We start from the raw sequence: 21,191 nt of genomic DNA on the forward strand, positions 1-21,191 counted from the left end.
AATTGCCTTGTAATATAGCTTGAGGTCAGGGATAGTGATTCCCGCAGGTGTTTTCTTGTTGTTGAGGATGGATTTTCCTATTCTAGGTCTTATGTTTTTCCATATGAAATTGCACATTGATCTTTCCAATTCCATGAAGAACTGTGTTGGAATTTTGATGGGGATTGTGTTGAATCTGTAGATTGCTTTTGGTAGGATGGCCACTTTTAAAATGTTGATTTTTCCAATCCATGAGCATGGGAGATCTTTCCATTTTCTGATATCTTCCTCAATTTCCTTCTTTAGAGGTTTGAAGTTCTTGTCGTACAGATCCTTCACTTGTTTAGTTATAGTCACACCAAGGTATTTCATAGTTTTTGTGGTGATTGTGAAGGGTACCTTTTCCCTAATTTCTTTCTCCACATGCTTGTTCTTTGAGTATAGGAAGGCTACTGATTTGTTTGAGTTAATTTTGTATCCAGCCACTTTGCTGAACTTGTTTATCAGCTGTAGGGGTTCTCTGGTGGAGTTTTTGGGGTCACTTATAAGTACACTATCATGTCATCGGCAAAGAGTGATGTTTTTATCTCTTCCTTTCCGATTTGTATCCCCTTGATCTCCGATCTCCTTTTGCTGTCTAATTGCTCCAGCCAGGACTTCCAGTACTATGTTGAATAGGTAGGGGGAGAGTGGGCAGCCTTGTCGAGCCCTGATTTTAGTGATATTGCTTCAAGTTTCCCACCATTAAGTTTGATGTTGGCTGTTGGTTTGCTGTATATTGCTTTTATTATGTTTAAGTATGGACTTTGGATTCCTGTTCTTTCCAGGACTTTTACCATGAAGGGGTGTTGAATTTTGTCAAATGCTTTCTCAGCATCTAGTGAGATGAACATGTAATTTTGTTCTTTGAGTTTGTTTATATGGTGGATTACATTGATGGATTTCCTTATATTAAACCATCCCTGCATCCCAGGGATGAAGCCTACTTGGTCATGATGAATGATCGTTTTGATGTGTTCTTGGATTCGGTTTGCAAGAATTTTGTTGAGTATTTTTGCATCAATGTTCATAAGTGAGATTGGTCTGAAGTTCTTTTTCCTTGTAGGGTCTTTGTGTGGTTTAGATTTTTTTTTCTTAAATTCTGTCTTGGTCCATGTTTTTTCCAATAGTGAGTTGTTCAGGTTCCATGTGTTTGCTAGTTTTCTGCTATTATTATCATGGATGATAGAAACTTTGATTCATGGTGGTCAGAAAGGATGTATACTGGCATTTCAATTTTATTTTATTTCATTTGTTGAGAGATTATTTGTGTCTCTGAATGTACCAATTTTGAAGAAAGTTTCCTGAGCTTTTGGGTAAAATGTGCTTTCTTTTGTTTAGGTGGAACATTTTGTAAGTATCAGTTAGGTTCATTTGGTTTGTGACCTCTATTAGCTCAAGTATTTCTCTCTTTAGTTTTGGGTTGAAGGACATATGACCTGTCTGTCAAGAGTGGGATATTGTGGTCCTCTGCTATCAATCTGTGAATCAATATGGGATTCAAATTATGGTAGAGTTGTTGTAAAAGAAAAATTAAAATAACATGGGTACCTTTGTGTTTGGCAGACATATTATTTTTTTTGCTTTTAAAATTTCATCTTTAAAAATCAAAACAAACAAACAAACAAAAACCAAAAAAACCACAAGAGCCTCTATAGATTCACGAATTTAACTTCTTATAGAACAGTTTACTGGGGTGAGAGTCTTAACCAGAATTTTATATCTGCTTATTAGCCATTGGTAGACTTATTTTTATTTTAAGATTGAACAACTTTATTTTGAAAAACAAAGATAAATATACAGGTTTTAAGCATTTTTCATAAAAGTATATGAATACATTTTTGTCAGTATTTGATTTTTTTAAAGGTTTAATAGTATGCATTAAAATCTTGCTAGTTACAATGAGCATAAAGTACATGTAAAACAAGATGTAACCTGGAAATAGTCAAAGTTTTCTTGGTGTGTAAAGATTAAACATAATGGTTTTTCATTTTTTTTTTTTTTTGGCCTTTGTTTTTTTCTTGAACTTCATACAGTCTGTGAGTTGTTTCTGGGGTATTCAGAGCTATCTGGGGTTACTATCCAATTATCAGTGACTGCATATTATGTCTGTTCATATTTCAAGAATTGCAAAATCCTGTTTATGGAAATTTTCTTTTGAGGAGTATGTAGTGTCCTTCCCTGTGTCTTCAGATTGGTTTTGGTATGAAGTCTACTCAGTCAAATATTACTACACTAACTTGCTTCCCAATGACTGTTCAATTTTACAGTATTAAAACTAGTCTGTATTTATTTCAGAAATTTTAGTCCGATCCTTTCTCTAGGTAATTCTATAATGTAAATAGTCTCCGCCATACTAGCTGTAGTGGAATTGCACAACTCCCAGTCTGGCAGGGGTCAGATAAACAATGACTATTCAACAATCCATTCCGTGGCTGACTATGATGTTAAGGCATGCATAGCAAAGACAAGACGATCCCCGGGGCTTTCTGTTCACTGCCTCACATCAAAGGTCCAGCTTCAGATTCAGCGCAAAATCCTGTCTCAAGTGACTGACATAGAGATTTTAGAGAGTGGCACCCAAACATATTCCGTGAAGAAATGTTGTGTTTTTATTTTTCTCCACTGGTTATTTGAATTCAATGAGAATTTACCTAGCCAAACAAATTATTTTCAGTGGTAGATGGGGAGAAGCTGAAAGGGTTTCAGGTGCCAAGAGACTAAGCCTATAGGTTTTTATAAGCTTATGAGGCATGTGTATCTGCTGGATCAAGCAGGGAGAACCAACCCAGGAAACTTGAGAGAAAACCTCCCCAAAGGGGGAAGTGGTTATTGGCTATGCCTGAAGCTCCCCTTCCTTTTTCTGCCTTTATTAATGTTTCAATGGAGGTACAATAAATATAAGTTCCAAAGTACGGATGTAAAACTCTATACCTACCTACTGTTCATGTTCAGCTTCTGGCCCACATCTCCAGCCACAGCCAGAGACGTCTTTCTCCCTCTGTTACTCCTTCCTGCTGCGTACACCGCAAGCATGTATGCATATACCACCTTACAGGCAAAATAAAAAATAATAAAAATTGACTTGCTAGAGGCACCATTTGGCAATATGACAGAGCTACTACAAATTCACTATTCGTAGCTAAACACTAGAAAAATATTAATTGCACTGCTGATTCTAAACAAGTCATTGAATGTATTTCATGTTGATTCTTAGAGCTGAATGGAAGATTTCTTTGTGTTTTAAATGAATCATAGGAAACAACAACAAATAAATGTGTTTTGTTCTTGTTAGGAATCAATGCTTTCTTTATGTGGGTTTAATGTTAATTGTACAAAAGATGGAGTATGACTAATAAATGTTTATCAAAACAAGCCACATTCATGGCTATTAAAATCAAATGTACATTTTTAAAATAATTCTTAAATGCTGACTTTTGATTTGAAAGAAATTCTAAAATATACGTGAGAATTTAACAAATGAAAATGAAATATTTGTCAAGACTCATCTTTACCTTGCAAGTTGGGATAGTTGTTTGGGTAATCATTTTTTATTAAATTTTGTCATCTGTTCATACTCTGAAAGCTGTCCCTATTCCCAGTTCCCTCTACCAGAGATCCTCACACATTCAAGAGAGTGTTGCCCAATATACCCACCCACTCCCATCAAACTCCACCCTACTGCCCCAGCATCTCTTTCTCTAGAGCATCAAGCGTCCATGGGACTAAGCACATCCTTTCCTACTGACACCATACAAAGCAATCCTATACTACACATGCACCTGTGGCCACGAACTAGCCCAAGTACACCTTGATTTTTGTTTAGTTTCTGGGAGCTCAGAAGGGCCCATGTTTGTTGACACTGCTGCTCTTATTATGGTGTTGCAATCACCTTCAGCTCCTCCAGTCCCTCCTTTAACTTCTTCATATTTTCCATATTGGTCCCCAACCTCAATCCAATGATTGGCTGCAAGTATTTGCGTTTGTCTCACTTTGTTCATAGCAGTCTTATTTGTAATAGCCAGAAACTAGAAACAGTCCAGACGCCCCTCAACAGAAGAATGGATACAGAAAATGGGATTCATTTACACAATGGAATACTATTTGGCTATTAAAAATGAGAACAGCATGAGTTTGGCAGGCAAATGTATGGAAGTAGAAAATACCATCCTGAGTGAGGTAACCTGGACCCAAATAGACATGCTTTTTAAGTTCCCACTGAGAAGTGGTTATTAGCCAAAATGTTCAGAATACCCAGGATAGAACTCTCAGATCATTGGAAGCATAACAAGCAGGAAGGCCCAAGTGTGCATACCTCAGTCTCACTTAGAAAGGGACAGAATAATCCAGGAAATCTTAAATAAGCCAAGAGCACTTTTTAAGAAATCTAAGTGATTGATATAGCATTCCAATTTTTCCACATGAATCAACCATTTTTGATTTATCTCTTCTATATTGTTGAACAATTATCTGTCTTCAGTATGGTAAGAAAGTCTTTTCGTCCTTTTGAGAGCGTTATGGAAGTCAGATTTCTTCTGTTCTACTAACTCAATGAAATGAGCATCAGAATTTTTTTTGGTGGGGGTTATTATAACAGCTTGTCCTGGGATCCCCTGAAACTCACTATTTCCTACTGAATGGATATTTTTATTGACTTTTTTCTTTCTTTCTTTCTTTGTTTCTTTTCTTTGTTTCTCTTCTTTCTTTCTCTCTTTCTTTCATTTTTTGTTTCTTCCTGACTGTTTTTTCTTTCCTCCTTTCTCTACTTATTTGTTTTTCTGTCTTTCTTCAAAACCTTCTGGCCTCAGGATGCTACATTGTAGGAATATATGTACCAATAATCATGTCTACCTTCTTCCTAATATTGTTTTTTAATTAAATTTTTCTCAATGTATCTAGTTTTTCTTTCTTTCCCTCTTTAATGAAACAATTTAAACATTGCACTACAATATCAGAAAATTCTTAGAACATCAAAATTACAAAGAAGTTGTACTTTTAATGTTCATATGACTATTATATAAAAATAAAAATTAACAGTGCTAATTAAAGATAATCAGTATTAGAGGTATCAGGTATAATATGTTACATATATGCCACACAAAATATAATATATTTAAAAAAATACTTAACAATGTAAATCAATAAATATTTTAAAAAGTAAATTTTTTTTCTTATAGAAACACTAAGAGAACCACATATTCTGAGGTAATTATAGACTATATGTTTTGTCTCTTATGGTTTAATTGTAGAACATCCTAACACAAGCTTATATATAATTGTATATATAAATACACTTTGGTTTTATATAGCAAAAGTATGGAAGCTTAAGGGACTCAAACACCTAGGCTGCATTAGTTGTGCATTTAAAGACTACCGCTTAGCAGTATCACTTCCTCTTCCATCTACTTCCTGTTCATCATGAGGTCACTATCCTATGCCATAAACTCTCATTACTGCCCTGTCCTCTTAATCATCAGTAGATCAAATTAACAGATGTGAACTGTGACGTTGGATGATTGAGCCCTTAAAACTTATTTCCTTTAATTTGTTCTTTCAGTTATTTTGTCAAGAAATATAAATGTCTGACACATATATTGTTTATGTACTAAACTTTTTCAATTTCTCCTTGAGAAAAATGTTGTGGCTTGGTCCATTTTCTTTTACTGATAGCACAATACTACAAATAGGATATGCCATGTTCGGGAGGGGGTTGTTATTATTTTAAGCTTAATTTCTAAAGCTCAAGAAGGTCAAGAGCATCAACTCAGATTCTTTTAAGAGATTTCAAGGTAGAGGATGTAAGTTGAGCAGAGTAACTAATCATATCTCCAGACAAGAAGTCTCATGGGAGATTTGGAGGACAGGCTTCGGTTCTTAGAGAAACTGACTCCCATGGGAAATAGTGAGTTTTGAGCAGAAGTACTTTAGTCATTTTAGGGACTGCAACCTCAGTGATAGGAACACTTTATACCAGGATCCAGCTATTACCCATCTATTCATCCAGCTATACATCCAAGAGCACACCTCTGGCACACGAAGTCATAGAGGACAAATAACAGGTATCCAAGCTATAACACCAAGTTTATTAAAGGTAATAAAATGGAAAACTAAGTCCAAAAGAGCAGATAGTCTCCCAAGTCTAGAACATACTCATTAATATAAAAAGTTCAGTCATCTATTAAGACTATATACACAAATGTATGATCTTCTAATACTCAGAAACACTTTCTAAATATTGAAAAAATTACCATTTAGGCAAAATGGATTTCTAATAAATAATTCACGCTTTATAGAAAATGACAGAAGGACTCCCTAAATTGTAGGAAAGAATTTCCAGAAGAAAAAGCCAGACAGCTCCTTTAGTTTCCTTAATCCACTGCCTGTCTACATCATGGTAATGTGTTCAAAGAAATTTCCCAAGTGAGGCCAGACTATATGTCAGTAAAGAAAACAAGGCAGTAAAAGAAGACTGACCATTGCTGTTTTTACCCAGAAGCCATCATTTCTCTTTGTGCGGGGTAGAGGAGGGTTATGGGTCATGGTATACTCTGTGCATGTGAATGGATACAGTTCCAACTGTTCAGTGCTTGATGTCAGGGGTGGGATTTATAAGTGAATGGATCTGTGATACCATTCTCTCCATTCAGATGCTGGGCAGACTAGAAATAACTTGTGGTTTGGCCTGGAAGGGAGTTGTTATTTACTGTTGTGTTTTTAGGGTGGCTTCCATTAACAATGCTACACTATAGTGTAAAAACTCCCTCAGACGGATTTGGCAACTTGTTAAGTGTGTTGATCGTGACTTTTCCTGTCTGTCTACTTTTGAATAAACAGCCTATACTGAGCCCCAAGTCCATACTCTATCTCTCCTTCTCATTTTCCATTGTTTAATCAACTTGTTTGAATGCCATTGGTGGAGTGAAAATGGCAGGGCAAAGCAGAGAAAAAGAAATTGCATGGGAATGTATGGCCAAAGGAAGTGTGTGCTAGTGTGTCTTATGCAACATTCCTTCTCACTACTTTATAGCCATTACTGAATGTATTTCAATGTCAGTAAGAATTAACTCCCCTTAAATGCCTCCCTAGGTCTAAGCATATGGCACTATGAGGAAATTTCTGTGAAGGAACTATTTATTATTTTTCTCAAGGATAATTGTTCAGCCAGGCACCTGTTAAAAAATAAATTAGGCACTACGGCAGTGTAATATTACTCTCCCTTATATCTCAATTACTTTTTCTGTAAAACACAGGAGACTACATAGAAAGGTTCTATTTGCAGATTGTGGTTTTGGATGTGGTCTATTTAGGCTATTTTAACATAATAATGGAAGTGTTAATTGCTATTGTGGCCTCAAAGGTGAAATATTACCTCAAGTTCAATGGCTTGATTTTTTTCCCCTATCTTTATCTAAGCCCTAGGTCAAATTGCCTGAAGCTGAATATGACAACAAAATGCTATTTTGCATTTTAGCCTCCATCACTGAGAGAGCATGGGGTCCGCTGGGAGGAGAGCTGCAGAAATGCTTGCACCAGCTGTCAGTCATGTGTGTACGTTGACTGTTTAGAGGCAACTGGTATTTTTAAGAGAATAAATGTGTTCTCATGATTCAGCTCCCTGTTTCATTTTATTATTTAAAAGTGGTTGTCAGTGCTTGAATGATTGGCACATTGGTTTTTTTTTCTTCAGCATTTTTCTTTTGTTACATGATCTGCAAAATATAACTCTCTTTTAATCACAGGAAATATAAAATGTGAGTCACTTAATCTTTAGCGAGGAAACGTCTAATGTCCTATCATAGAGGCTATAGGTTCTTGAAATTTGTCAGGTTACTAATTCTACCACAATTGTATAAGTAAAATAGAAGATGTCCAAATTGTTTCCAACTATACCTAATATTGTATATCTGTTTTAATTTACCTGCAGTATTATGTGCGTGAAAGAGAACATTTGGACTTAAAGTAAAGGTTATTGAATAGGAGGCCCAAACATATGAGCAAAATAAGAAAACTAGCCCTTTTATTCTTTTTTTTTTAATTTAAAAATATAGGTGCTTGTGTGTGTTGGAGATGAGGACTAGTACATATATGTTCAAATTCTATGGAGGTCCTCCGACTCCCTGATTTAGAGTTTTAGATGCTAATGAGCTTCTTAATGGTAGCTGGGGTCCAAACTCTGATCATCTGAAAGAGTAGTGCATGTACTTTTTGTGTTAGAGGATCTTTATTAATGCAGAACTAAATAAATAATAATATAACCATTAATTTCACTACAGAAACAATGGAGATTTAAGGGAGATATGAAAGATCCCTTTATTTTTATAGCATGTTTTATTTATTTATATTTCAAAGGTTCTTTCTTTTCCTGATTTCCCCTCTGGAAACTCCCTATCCCATCCTCCCTCTGCCTGCTTCTATGAGGTTACTCCACACCTACTCAGCCACACCCACCTCTTGGCCTTGGCATTCCTCTATATTGGGGCATGAGCTTTCCCAGGACTAAGAGCTTTCCTCCCATTGATTTCCTTAAAGGCCATTCTCTGCTACATATATGGCTGGAGCATCCACACTTTGGTTTTCCTTTTTCTGAGTTTCTTAACTGCTCTTCCATCTTTCTAGCAACTTGTCCTCATATTTACATCCATGTGCTTCTAGAATGCTTACACGGTAGGTCTTTGGCAGTTTGATTCTACCTAATATTACCCTGCAGCATATTGCACCCATTTCTTTAATTGTTCTATGTTGACCCTAAGTGCAACACACTGGTAGTCTTGGTATATTTAATTACAAAGTAATTTTCTTTTCAGATGTTAGGATTCATTTGGAAGGAACATATCATGCTTTGTATCTGTAAATTTAAATAATGTAACTATCAAAACAAGACCCTTTGTAATTTTGTTTTTCTTGAAATAAAATTATATTTTGAAAGTGGCACCTACAAAATATAACCTATCCCATGAACCTAGACTCTCCCTGCTAATACAGCTGCCACATCTGCTTGTCGTATCCCAGCTCACACATTCTTCTATCTGGTCATCCTTCTCTGATTGCACTATGCTCCTGTTAGAGCAGGAGCTAAGTTGACCAAGCTTCCTCTCAATTGATGACACTATAGCTCCTAATGCCAGTTCTTATCAATACTTCAATTGCCCTGAACAAAACATTTCCTGAGTCAGGCATTTTCCACTTTAACCATCTATGCCTATTTCAAATGCTATTTACGTTTTATGTTTACAAAATATGGCTTGTTCCTATTTGTGGTTTATCTTATCTGTAGAGAAACCAGAGCTTCCCTCTTGACCCGTTAATTACAAATTGCTTTACTGCCTCAGTATTTGTTCTCTAGGAGAACATGAGTGGATATCTGGCTCTTACTTCTTACTTGCATGCTATGGTTTTCATGGACGTTCAGATATGAAGCATGAGATTCCTCAGTGACAGGCTCCTGAGTAGAAGGCTCAGAGCATCAGTAAATAAGGGTGACAGGAAACTTGGAGACCAAGAAATATTGAACACATTATGTCATGTGCCTGGCAACTTTATAAAAAGGAACAACATCTTATGCAATACTCAAAGTAGAAAATAGGACAGCATCTAGAAAACGCCATTGTACAGTGGGGAAAAATCCCAGACCTTCTTGATCCTCCACAGTTTTCGTTCCTGCCTATAAACAGAATGAGAAAAATAAACAGTAGTACTATCTTATTTCTGCTTACAATCATATATACACGTACACTCAACCTTATCCAAACTTATAAACTTATAGGAATCCCAAATCTCCTGACTTCTGACATTGTCATAAGTAATCACCAATGGAAACAACCACAGAACATATTTAAAAAATCAATTATAATTCAAGTTTAGTTATTCATGGCTTCCAGATACTCTTTAAGATACAAATTATTTTTTATCATTTTATGTAACTGGACACCGACTTAAGATTTTTTTTATTTGTTAATAGAATACTAAATAGTGTTTATAACTAAAAATAAATTAAACACATTGATATATGGTCAGGACCATTTAGAGGAGAACCATGTTCCCATGGTGGATATAAGCAGTTCTGAGAAATACCACGTGAAAGGCAAAACCTCAAGACTGCTCCATCTGTCCTATTATAAAAAAAAGAAAAATTGGTCAGAAAATAGCGTAAAATATATGGGATCCTTTAATTGCTCAACCAGAAAAAAAAAATGAGACATTTTCAGATAAACAAGCAATGACACCACCATGTGTTGGGAAAAACAAAACAGTAATATTTCAATACATGTAATATAATAAAAGTATTATAGAGTCAAAGTCTTAAGAAAAGTGCTTGAATTTTAAGAAGCAAATTATATATATATATATATATATACATATATATATACATATACATATATTATGTGTGTGTGTGTGTGTGTGTGATTAGAATACTTTAGTCTACTTCACTGAATACACTAATTTGTAGGCACATCATTTCAGAAAATCTGACCTATTTACTCCTCATATTGACCTCAAGACCATTTCTTGACTTACCTCTAATGAAGGCCAAGAAAAGATTCCAACTCATTTCACCTATTAACTTTATCTTTCCTACACATGACTGAATAGGTAGATTCTGTGTTAATCCATACCTTCATTGAATCATTGCTTGATAAGTTTATCTAAAAAATCAAGACTTCTAAAATAGGTCAAAAATTAAATATATGCTAAAATGATACAATATTTTCATTAGGAATATTCTTGAAAAATGGGAGAAAGTTTGACAGGTACAAATTAAAAGTCAAATAAATTTTTAGATCCATGTTATGATTTGAACATAAATTTTTAGAGTAGGTTTGAAGTATGTCTGAAAAATATAAGTGTTTCCAACATTTTAGAGATAATAGTATGCATGTAAAATTTTTGGAAATATTGATTGTCATTGTGATGTGTGCTGTCTGAATATGATTGGCGAAAAAGTAAAGAACCTCTAAACATTGGGGGGGAGTAGAAGAATGTGCCCATTTCTGTGCTTTATAAATATTCACAAGGTATATTTATCACATAGATAGAAAGATAGATGATAGATAAGATTGATTGATGATAGATAGATGATTGACAGAGAGGTGATTGATAGATAGAAAGATAGATAGAGTGGTTTAAGAGGCTCAAATGGGGTATTGAAAAAAATGATGGGCTTTATCTTAAGTTTATTTATAATCTTAAGTATTAAAATAATAGTGGTTTAAAGTAACTAATATTTTAAGGCAGGAATGGATAAGACACAGAATTTGACCTATACAAGACATAGTCATATGCTGTCAGTCAGAAATGCTGAGTTAAATACAGAATTGCTTCAAAGAAACAAATAACAATATACCCCTAACCATTCTTAGCTTCAACTTCAATTTTATAATTCCAGTCTACACAGCTAATGGATTCATACATTACGTTATCTAATTTTAACTGAGTGTAGCTTCCCAAAAACAGCGTTGAATACTGTTCTAATCATGCAAGCATGAGCAACCAACAACGGAAGAGAGTGATGCCACTACTCTAATTACAAATTAGTTGCCCTCATTATGTTGCTAATCATAACTGTTGTCACATTAATGCTATAATTATTGTCATGGCCACCACCATAATAAGGGTAAATAATTATGATTAATCTATGTAAAGTTGGCCAAAATGAAGTATCAAAATGAAACTTGTTGAGGGCAGAAAATTCTTAGTTACATAAATTAGTAATCTCAAATAGGAAGAGAAGTAAAATACTATTTTATCTTCATCTTATTCTTGAAACACATCTATTGTTCTGGGTATTTGAAAAATAATATGAGTTGGCCATGAATTTCAACCTATAAGGTTATTAATTAACACAATGATAAATGTTAGGTATCATTTTTCTTTTAGTGTAAGGTTGAGCAATTGTCAAGCTTTTAAATATCGTGATACAGCTATAAGAGATCTTCCAACTGTTTTTGGAAATAAAGAATGCTGTGGGAGGAAATTTCACTGGCTAGGCATGGACAGGGAAATAGCAATCACAAAATATACTACTGTGTGCTATGGTTCAGATTGAGAATCAGATATCATAATGGTTCTTTAAGCTTGAGTGACCAATGGCTAAAGATATGTACAAGGATATATATTCAGGCATATAACTGGACAAAGGCTTAATGAGGCATGTCTTATCTTTGCTTCCAATGAAAATAAATTCCTTTGAGTTATTGGTTTGTTTATTTGTGAGGTAAAGGAAGAGTGTGAACCATAGGCATGTGTGAGAGGAAGCATGTTAAGAGGACTGCTTTGGGGGCTGTTTATGAAGTGGTTCTCCATGCGAGGCAGTCTCTGTATATCTTTTCTTCAGTCACTGCTTCAATCACTGACCTTGTCTTTCTCGCCCTGTTTTGTTCTCTTTTCTACTAAGGATTGAGGCATCCACATTCTGGTCTTCCTTCTTTTGAGCTTCAAAAGTTCTGTGGATGGTTTCTTGGGTATTGAGCCTTTTGGGGGGGGGGGGTGGAGCTCGAACTATTGCTGATTCGATGAAGTGTTTACTGGCAGAAACTAGACATGGATGTCTCCTCAGAGGCTCTACCAGAATTGTACTAATACATCTGAGGTTGCTTGCAGCTAAACATCAGACTGAACATGGGGACCCCGACTGAAAGAGTTGGAAGGTTTGTAACCTCATGGGAAGAACAACATCATCAACAACCAAGGCACTAGGGTGGAGAGGGTGATTGGGAGAGGGAACACCTTCATGGAAGCAAGATGAGGAGGAAGAGAGAAGGCAGTTGGGGGGAAGGGTATAGCATTTGAAATGTAAATACAGAGAATATCCAATAAAATTGAAAAAGAAAGTCTGTGCTTTTCCAAAATGTAAGTCCATTGTGTTGAAATGGAATTAAAAATAAATGTTTTAAGATAAAATAAAATTTAAGGCATAAATAAATAAATAAATAAATAAATAAATAAAACAAAAACCTGAACCTACAACCATTAGAAGCAACTGTTACACTGGTTACATGCCTAACCCCTTTTCTGACTACAATAAGTCATTATATCTGGACTCAAGCAGTCTAATCCACAGTATATGAGAAAAGGACAATGATAATTTTCTGATATTAGATTTTGTATTTAAATTTTAAAGCCTGTGATAAAACAACACTCATTTTTACTGTCTTCTCATGTCCCAAAGCTACAATCTCTTAAATCCTCAACATGGTGTTAACACTGTATCTGTTATCAGTGGCAACAATGAGAGAGGACCGTGGTATGGAGTAAGTGGAGCTATTCAGTTAAGGAAAACCATGTTTGTCTTCCTTGGCTTTATAATCGTAGTAAGCATGCATTTCATGTGCAAGAGAAATAGAGAAATAATTGATGATGATGGGCCACCAGACTATAAAGCAAAGTTGTAAGATTAAGTATATGTGGACCAGCTTACAGGACCACAGGATGCATGTTCTGTAAGGACAGCATTGGCAGTGTGCCTCAAATAACCACTACCCTCCCAGTGGCCATTATGAGGTCTGGAGAGCAAGAGGTATCATTATGATGGGGATGGTATTGTGATTCACCAAAGTATCAACTTAAGGTCACAGGTCACAGTAAGCAACAGTAGCCAAGAAATATGACCTAACTTGGTATATGAGTAAATCTAACAATTCCCATTAGTATCTTGGTACTAATCGGGTGGCCAAATCTCAGTTATTAAAGTACCACTTTACCTCTCTGTTCATCTTTTCTGGGCATAACTAACTCCTATCTGTAAGGCAGGAGGGAGACATCTGTGAAGAAAATACTACAAAATTCTTCTGGAAAATAAAGTATCTGGATCTCATAATCCTCAGTAAAGAATATTATAGTATTAAGATTCTAATCAAAACTGTATTTCTGCTGTTCATCTCAACCCTCAAAGAAGCTTTACTCTGTCCAGAGGGCAGTCTATGTGTTCGGCAGCTTTTCAGCTGTCGATATGGATGAAGAAACATAGAGTTTTTCATAAAAACTAGGAAAGATACATTTAATTTGAAAGGGAAAGCACATAAGGTAATCAGATACTTCAAAAGTACTTATATGAATTATTGTATATGAATAAGAGCACTCAGTATCTACATATGTAACTAACGGAGAAATATTAGCATGGTTATATCAATTCAACAAAAGGTAAAGCGTAACATTTTTTAGAAGTGCAACAACTGGCAACAGACTTTCTAAAGACTGAAGAGTTTAGCCAACTTTATTTGGAAGATATAAAGCTAACTTCAATATAGAGCTAGCTATATTTTGTCAATAACATTTTACTGCTCTCTCTTCTTCAATTTGTCCCAAAGCCTCCTGATCCTATTCTGACTCGCCTTTCTAGAAGCATGTCAACCATTTTTAATTGTCATAACCTGGCACCTTTGTGAAATCCACTCGAAATAAATTTGTCTTAAACGTCCAAGGTCCAGTAGTTTGTTCTATGATGCGATCACAGTTACACCTTCATGCTCATTAGAAGCTTCAGTAAAGCAGGGAAATATTCAAAACATTCCTGATTTCATCTAAAAAAAAGTCAGTAACAAGTGTAAAAATATAAATGACATGGAGGACAGAACTCCCATAATAAATAAAATTTCTGCAAGCATTCAAGGCTCCCAGAGATAGGTCATTCTTAAAATGTAAAGAAACATTTAGAGTGGCGCATAGCCATAACAGGTAGCTTTAGAATTATTTTACTGTACCTTCTCTGTGTGAGTTAATCAATTTCTCTACAGTCTCTTCTCATCCTCATATGCAACGATTAACTGATTAATCTGCAGATTCTATTTTTTCATCTGTATGTCATATAACAGCATATTGTTAAGAATTTTAAGAAGTGTTTGTATATACTTGTGGTTGTTGTTATTACTATTGGTAAATTAGCATGAATGAAAGACTTGGGGTGACGATAACCTTACTAGAATATAGGATTCTTAAATTATTTGGCAGGATTTACACAAGAATTCTACATCAACCAATTCAATATAATCTAGAAAGAAATTTTAGTACAGAAAAATAGAGATACTTTTTTCTTTTTGTTTGTTCCTATTTTTTTTTTCTCGGTGATGTGTGGTTTGGCTAAAGGATTTATAGGCTTGACTACTAATTTGATTTTTAACCTTAAATAATTTTTATGTTTTCACTACCACATGACAGCTATCTCCTGTGGCCTTAAGAGTTTGCAGTTGGTATAATGTCTTTCATTTTAGGAAGACAAAGAAAAGAGACAAACTAATGTATGTCTTACACGTAACTTTCTTGCAAAATGTTAACTATGTTCAGCATGCATTTTATGCCCTTGACATATTTTTCTGGCAAACAGTGAATAATGTAAAGTAATTGTAAAGTAAAATATGTTGAACAAAATAAGAGAGAAAAACATAGTGGCATAAGATGCACTTGAAGTAATAAAAATGTTTTTTTATTGTGAACTTTATTTTAAGCTCCCAATTATCATTTTCATTGACAGTATAATAAGGATTAAATGCTGAGATGCTGTTAATTTCAAATACTTCTTACGTTATTTAATACACTGTATAATTTGGCACTGAATCTTTTAGTAGAATTAAGCTTTGACAACCTTTGCACTTATGTACTCTAAACTAATATTTTAATCAATGAGAAACTCTTGCACATTACACAACCTGTATTTCATTTCAGGCTGTATATAACAACATAGATGTTTTAAAAAACTCCTTACATTCCCATACATGAAAAGTTCATTTCGTAAAGAGACAATCCTTTAGTATATCGTCTCTGTCTTGAAGAGAGTAGCCAGAAGCCAAAGAATTAAAGCTACAGAAACATGACTTCTCTACTTATTTTGGCAGTAGATTTTCCTGTTATTTAACTAATGTCATTGTTATAATATTACTACAAATGAAACAATATTTTCTGTAAGGGTATGTTATTTCTTAGTCCATTTAAGATCTTGAGAGTTTCCCGTGATCCCCACAAGATAGTGTTTGTATCAAATTGTCTCCCTGTGACTTTCACCTTTAGTTGAAGATGCTTTTCTTAAGATCCAGCTGATTAAGACCAGCTGATGTTTACAAATGGTTATAGAACTTTCATCCCCTTAGGAATGTGTGGGTGTCTGTCTTGTCTGGATTTTAGATAGTGATCAAGAATTATAATTAGAGTATAGCTGTAGTCTCATGAATATTCAACATTCCATAAAAAGAATTAACTTGAGCCAAAGATCAATTACATGAAAGTTGATAAACTATTTTAGCAAGAATGATATTTCCAGTGAACAAGTTCATGTGTATGAGAAATGTCATTTCCTTTACTTCTTTCTATAATTCAAATTAATCATTTGATGTGATAGCAGAAATGTAATAGAGTCCAATTTTCTTTTTTCTTTCTTTCCAATCATGTTAGGTTAAACTCTGTCTTAGCTTGCTTTCATATTTTCTACTCTATTATGTTTTTTTTCTTAGAACAGGTTTAAAGCTTAGAAAAGGTGTTTAAGTAGGTTGCTACGACTTGTACAGTATTGTTTCCTAGAAGGTGGCAGCATCACTTTTATATCTTGTGTGATATAACTCTCCTATTGCATCTTTGTCCTGTCTAATTAAGAAAGGCTGGGTCTGTTGCCAAGCAATCTGTTCTCACATGGGGCCCCTAGCTGTTCTGTCAATATTGGTTCACTCTGGCATAGGAGGTTGAGTTGAAAATATTTGAATAACATATATGCCTCTCAGTTCTACACAGGAAAATAATAGGAGTATATCATAGCCGGCAAATATATTGCAGAAATCTGTCTTGGGCTCTACATGTTAATCTACATTTTTCCTGCATATGATTGGTTAAAGAGAAACTGTGGGTTGTGTGTGACAGACAAAAATTAAGTCAAAATTTTTCTCATGTGATAAAGCTCTCTTTCCATTTTGGGAATGGTATTCTTCTTGGAACATAACTCTGGGTAGTATAGGAAATATACATTTTTCTCAGTACTTTCTCTTCACTCCCTCCATTGTCAAGCAGAGTAAGGGAAAACAGCAATAATATGAACAACTTGATAAAAAGAGAAAACTGTCAATGTCTTCCTATATCATGCACTCAGACATCTTTGAATGGTAGGATATACATGAGTTTTTATTTGACAGACTCCATAAGACACAGTTCTAGCAGAAATCACAGTTTATATCAGCCACATATCACATGTATGCAGTAGAATCACACATGCACGTATGTATGTAACAAAGGTTATCAAAAGAAAAGAGGCTGTGAATGAGGGGCTGAGCATGAGAAAGGATCAAAGAGTAACTGGGAGAGGATAGAGGAAGATAGGAAGTGGTTATGGAGGGTGATGTAATTTTATTTCAATTACAAACAAAATATAAATAGGTACATGTTTAACTAATTAAATAATTACTGTAAAAGAATGAATATACTGCAGTGAAATATGGAAAATACTATAATATTTTCTCTTATTACAAAAACTAAAGTTATTAAATCTGATGAAAATTGGTAATTTGGAAAATTGAGACAAACACAAAAGATGACAAGAAAATGGATGCTGGAGCCCAACATCTTGTTCTATAAGCCTCTGTCCTTTGAAATTAATTTTTACCTGTAATCGCTTTGTCCATAGCAAGCTTTCCAACTACTCTTAATTGCCACACGTGTTGAATGGCGTTGTGATTTTTATCCATAGCCTTGGTATGTTGCTTTTCTGAAACTTTGTCATTGCTCTTTACATGTAGAAGTCTGTGAATGTGGTTCATCAATAGTGAAAAGGTAGATTGGAATTTTTTTTTATGTTTCTTGAAGCTTAAAATATAGTTGACAACTTTTCTAATTAATGAGATTGAGGGAGATTTCCAGAATCCTTTGACAAAAAGCTTGTATCTGCAGCAACTTTGGAGATGAGAGCAAAGAAAATATAGGCACATAGAGAATAACACCCAAGGCTATGAAGCAGAGGCTAAATGCAAAGAGGTCAATATTTAAAACAGCAAACACAAAAAGCATGACGTAATTTCTGGCTGAGATTTGCTGAGACTGTGATATGATTATGAACACTAAGTGTTCACCCTTAGTCCATTGTCCACACAGTTCATTAATCGATACATAGGACATTGTTCACTTTATAAACATTTAAAATACTCCTTAATGTGAAGCATTTGAGTTGAATAATAATACGATTTATATTCTAGAAGCCAATGTGGAGATCATTACGTACATTGGGAAACAATTTTATTCTCTAGCCTATGGTATCTTGGGGAGTCTGTGTTGATACAGTTTGATGGGCAATGAAACCTCTGCTAAGTAAGTATGCACAAATAGAGTACTGGTTGTATAATGCCCCATATCTAGTTCCTAAACTCAATGGAGCATGAAATCAGTGTTTCATATGTGCCGTGATTCTTGTCCAAGTTCATGTTTAGAGATGTTTTTATTAATACTTCAAAACTATGTAAGACTATCTCTTGATTGTCATAATGCCTACTCACTTCAAACTGTAATTAGGGAGACAAGTACTGTGCTTAGATCTCTATTTCTTGTTTTCCACCTAGGTCATCTGAGTCTTCAGAAATTCCTTAATGTTGCGCTATTGAACAATTAGCTACTGAAGGGCTGTGCACCTCATATGTAGTTTAATGATGGTCCACGATTTAATAAACTTAAGAGTAGTTCATTACCCCATCTTATAAATATTTTATTCTCAATTTTAGTCAATTTTGTCAAACTTATGAATAACTTTTGTATGATATCAGTACCTACCCAATGCTATTCCTCACTGGTCCCCTAATATTTAACTACTCAAGGTGATCTTTGCTCTTCTTCAAAACAAGATCCTTATTAATTACCAACATTCTTTATATGCTTGAACATTATTTTTAATATGTAAGTAGAACATCACTAAGGGTCACAACATTTGTGTTGCAAGCCAGGCTTTGTGATGTCTAGGTTATAGCATTAGAAATTTGCCAATGTAGCCTCTCAGATGAACTGCAAGTGTTATCAGCTGTGGTAAACACAGTGATTGGGAATCCCTAGGAAGACAGTAAACTTTACTAGGTTCATGTCATAACTGATCTTTACCCAGAAGACAATGTTTTCATCTTTTAAATATTACTTAAGGAAGATTAGACAGCATTGTGGGAAAAATGAGAAGTTCCATAGAGACTGCACATTTTTAAACATATTAAATTATTTTTGCAGAATTGGGTTAAATAATAACAAGATAAACAAAATCAATTCTAGTTTTAAAATATGTAGTTTGTATTTTTAGAACCACATATTATGAATCCTGAAGGTGAGGCATTATTATTTTTATATATATTTACAGGTTATTATTTTTCTTGTTTTATATTATTGAATATAAATCCTTTGCCAGGAATCATCTAGAAAAGTCTCAGACTAGCAGATGACATTCCTGAGAATGGCCCACCATTTTTACATGACCTGTGTAAAATGAACATTAAGAGGCAAGGTTCCAAGATATTTTCTTTTACGATGATTTTGCAGATGTTATGCCCTTTCCTGCCTCTATTACATAGGCTAATGTTTCCCAGGAATAATTGCTTTTATTTACTATAGCTTTCATTTTTCCCTCTAAAAAACAGGACATAAATAAAAGTCAAGTGCCATGATTGTTCAGAGTAACTAAATTTCAATTTCTATTCTTCCATTTTAATTTAAAATTTAAAAGCTATATTGTTTGTTTGAGTCACAGGAGTGTTAACTACATTATAAATTCACAGTACCATGATTATATTTTTAACACGGCAAAATAAACAGAAGCAGCTAGAATATAAAATCAGGCAGATTAGACTGAATAAACATTAATAATATTTAGCAAACCCCACCTCATTTTTAGCACACTATTTTTTAGCACAGAACAAAAGTTGTGGGTGGGCTGTTTACTTGTTTTATATTTCACATTCTTAAGAGAAATATATGCAACTAATTAACATGCTCAGAAAAGAAAACCACTCACATGGAAAATGAAAATTGAAAAACAATGCACATTTATTTCTGCTTCAGCAGTGCTGTAGGAGAATGACACTTCATTTTCCCAATGATGTGAATTTCTGGTTCTCGAGTACTGCTAGTCCCCGTAAGTTAGGCTGACTGTTATTAATGTAGATAATGTTCATGTTTAAAATTGCTACAGTTTATATTGCATGTTGAGATTGTAGTATTTATTTGGTCTATTTATATATTTTGTTATTCCTCTCAGTTCACAGTATTTAAATAAAGGAGACCATTTATCTTCTTTAGCAGTGACTAGCATAGATGAGTACAAGAGTGATAAAACCCATGGAAATCATTTCTTCTCTCTCTTCACACTAAATCTATATAATATGTATATAAAGAGAGTTTATAGATAGATACTAATGAAAGATACAGATAAATGCTACTTATTTAATAGATAGATAGAAAGATAGATACATAGATATGTAGATAGATACATAGACATAGATAGATACATAGAGACATACATATGTAAATACATAGATATATAGATAAATACATAGAGTTCACTTAAAGGTATCACTTTATGCTTTTATTTTTCCCAAAGTTTCTGAAACCTTTCTTTGGTTAGATTAGATCTCATATCACAAGACAGAAGACAAGCCACATCTTGTCCCACATCAGTGTTCCCCCTTCAATCCATGACTGAGGAGATTAGCTGAAGATTGTATCTTCACCTGTAGCAGCCCAGATACCATTAGGCACTTTGAGATATTGCAAAACATGTCATGGGAGTTGATAAGTGTTCCCATCATCTGAAATGTGAGGTGTACTTAGTATACTCAACTCAATGGAATAGGAGCCCATAGATACTGGAATAGACTGGAGACAGGAAAACACTCACAAAAGAACCTAGAAATCAAAGTCCGGCAGGACATAAAATTTACTTTGATACTATTAACCTAATGGACTCAGTCAACTTACTGTGTTTTAAAATATGATTTGACTTGAGATCATTTTATAGTAAATCAAAACTACAGTCATTGTTAGGAATTTTGTGTTACCTCTGCCCTCTGTTTTTATACTTTTCTACCTTTTCCATGAATTCCTGTACTTTGCCTATTTCCTCTGCCCCCTCCCATACACTTACCTTTCCTCTCACTTCCTTGCTTTTCTCTTCTCTTTTGCTTTACCTCTTTCTCCACATCTTCCTCCTCCTCCTCCTCCTCCTCCTCCTTCTCCTCCTCCTT

The sequence above is a fragment of the Micromys minutus genome, assembly GCF_963924665.1.
Source record: "Micromys minutus genome assembly, chromosome: 31".
Taxonomy (NCBI): Eukaryota; Metazoa; Chordata; class Mammalia; order Rodentia; family Muridae; genus Micromys; species Micromys minutus.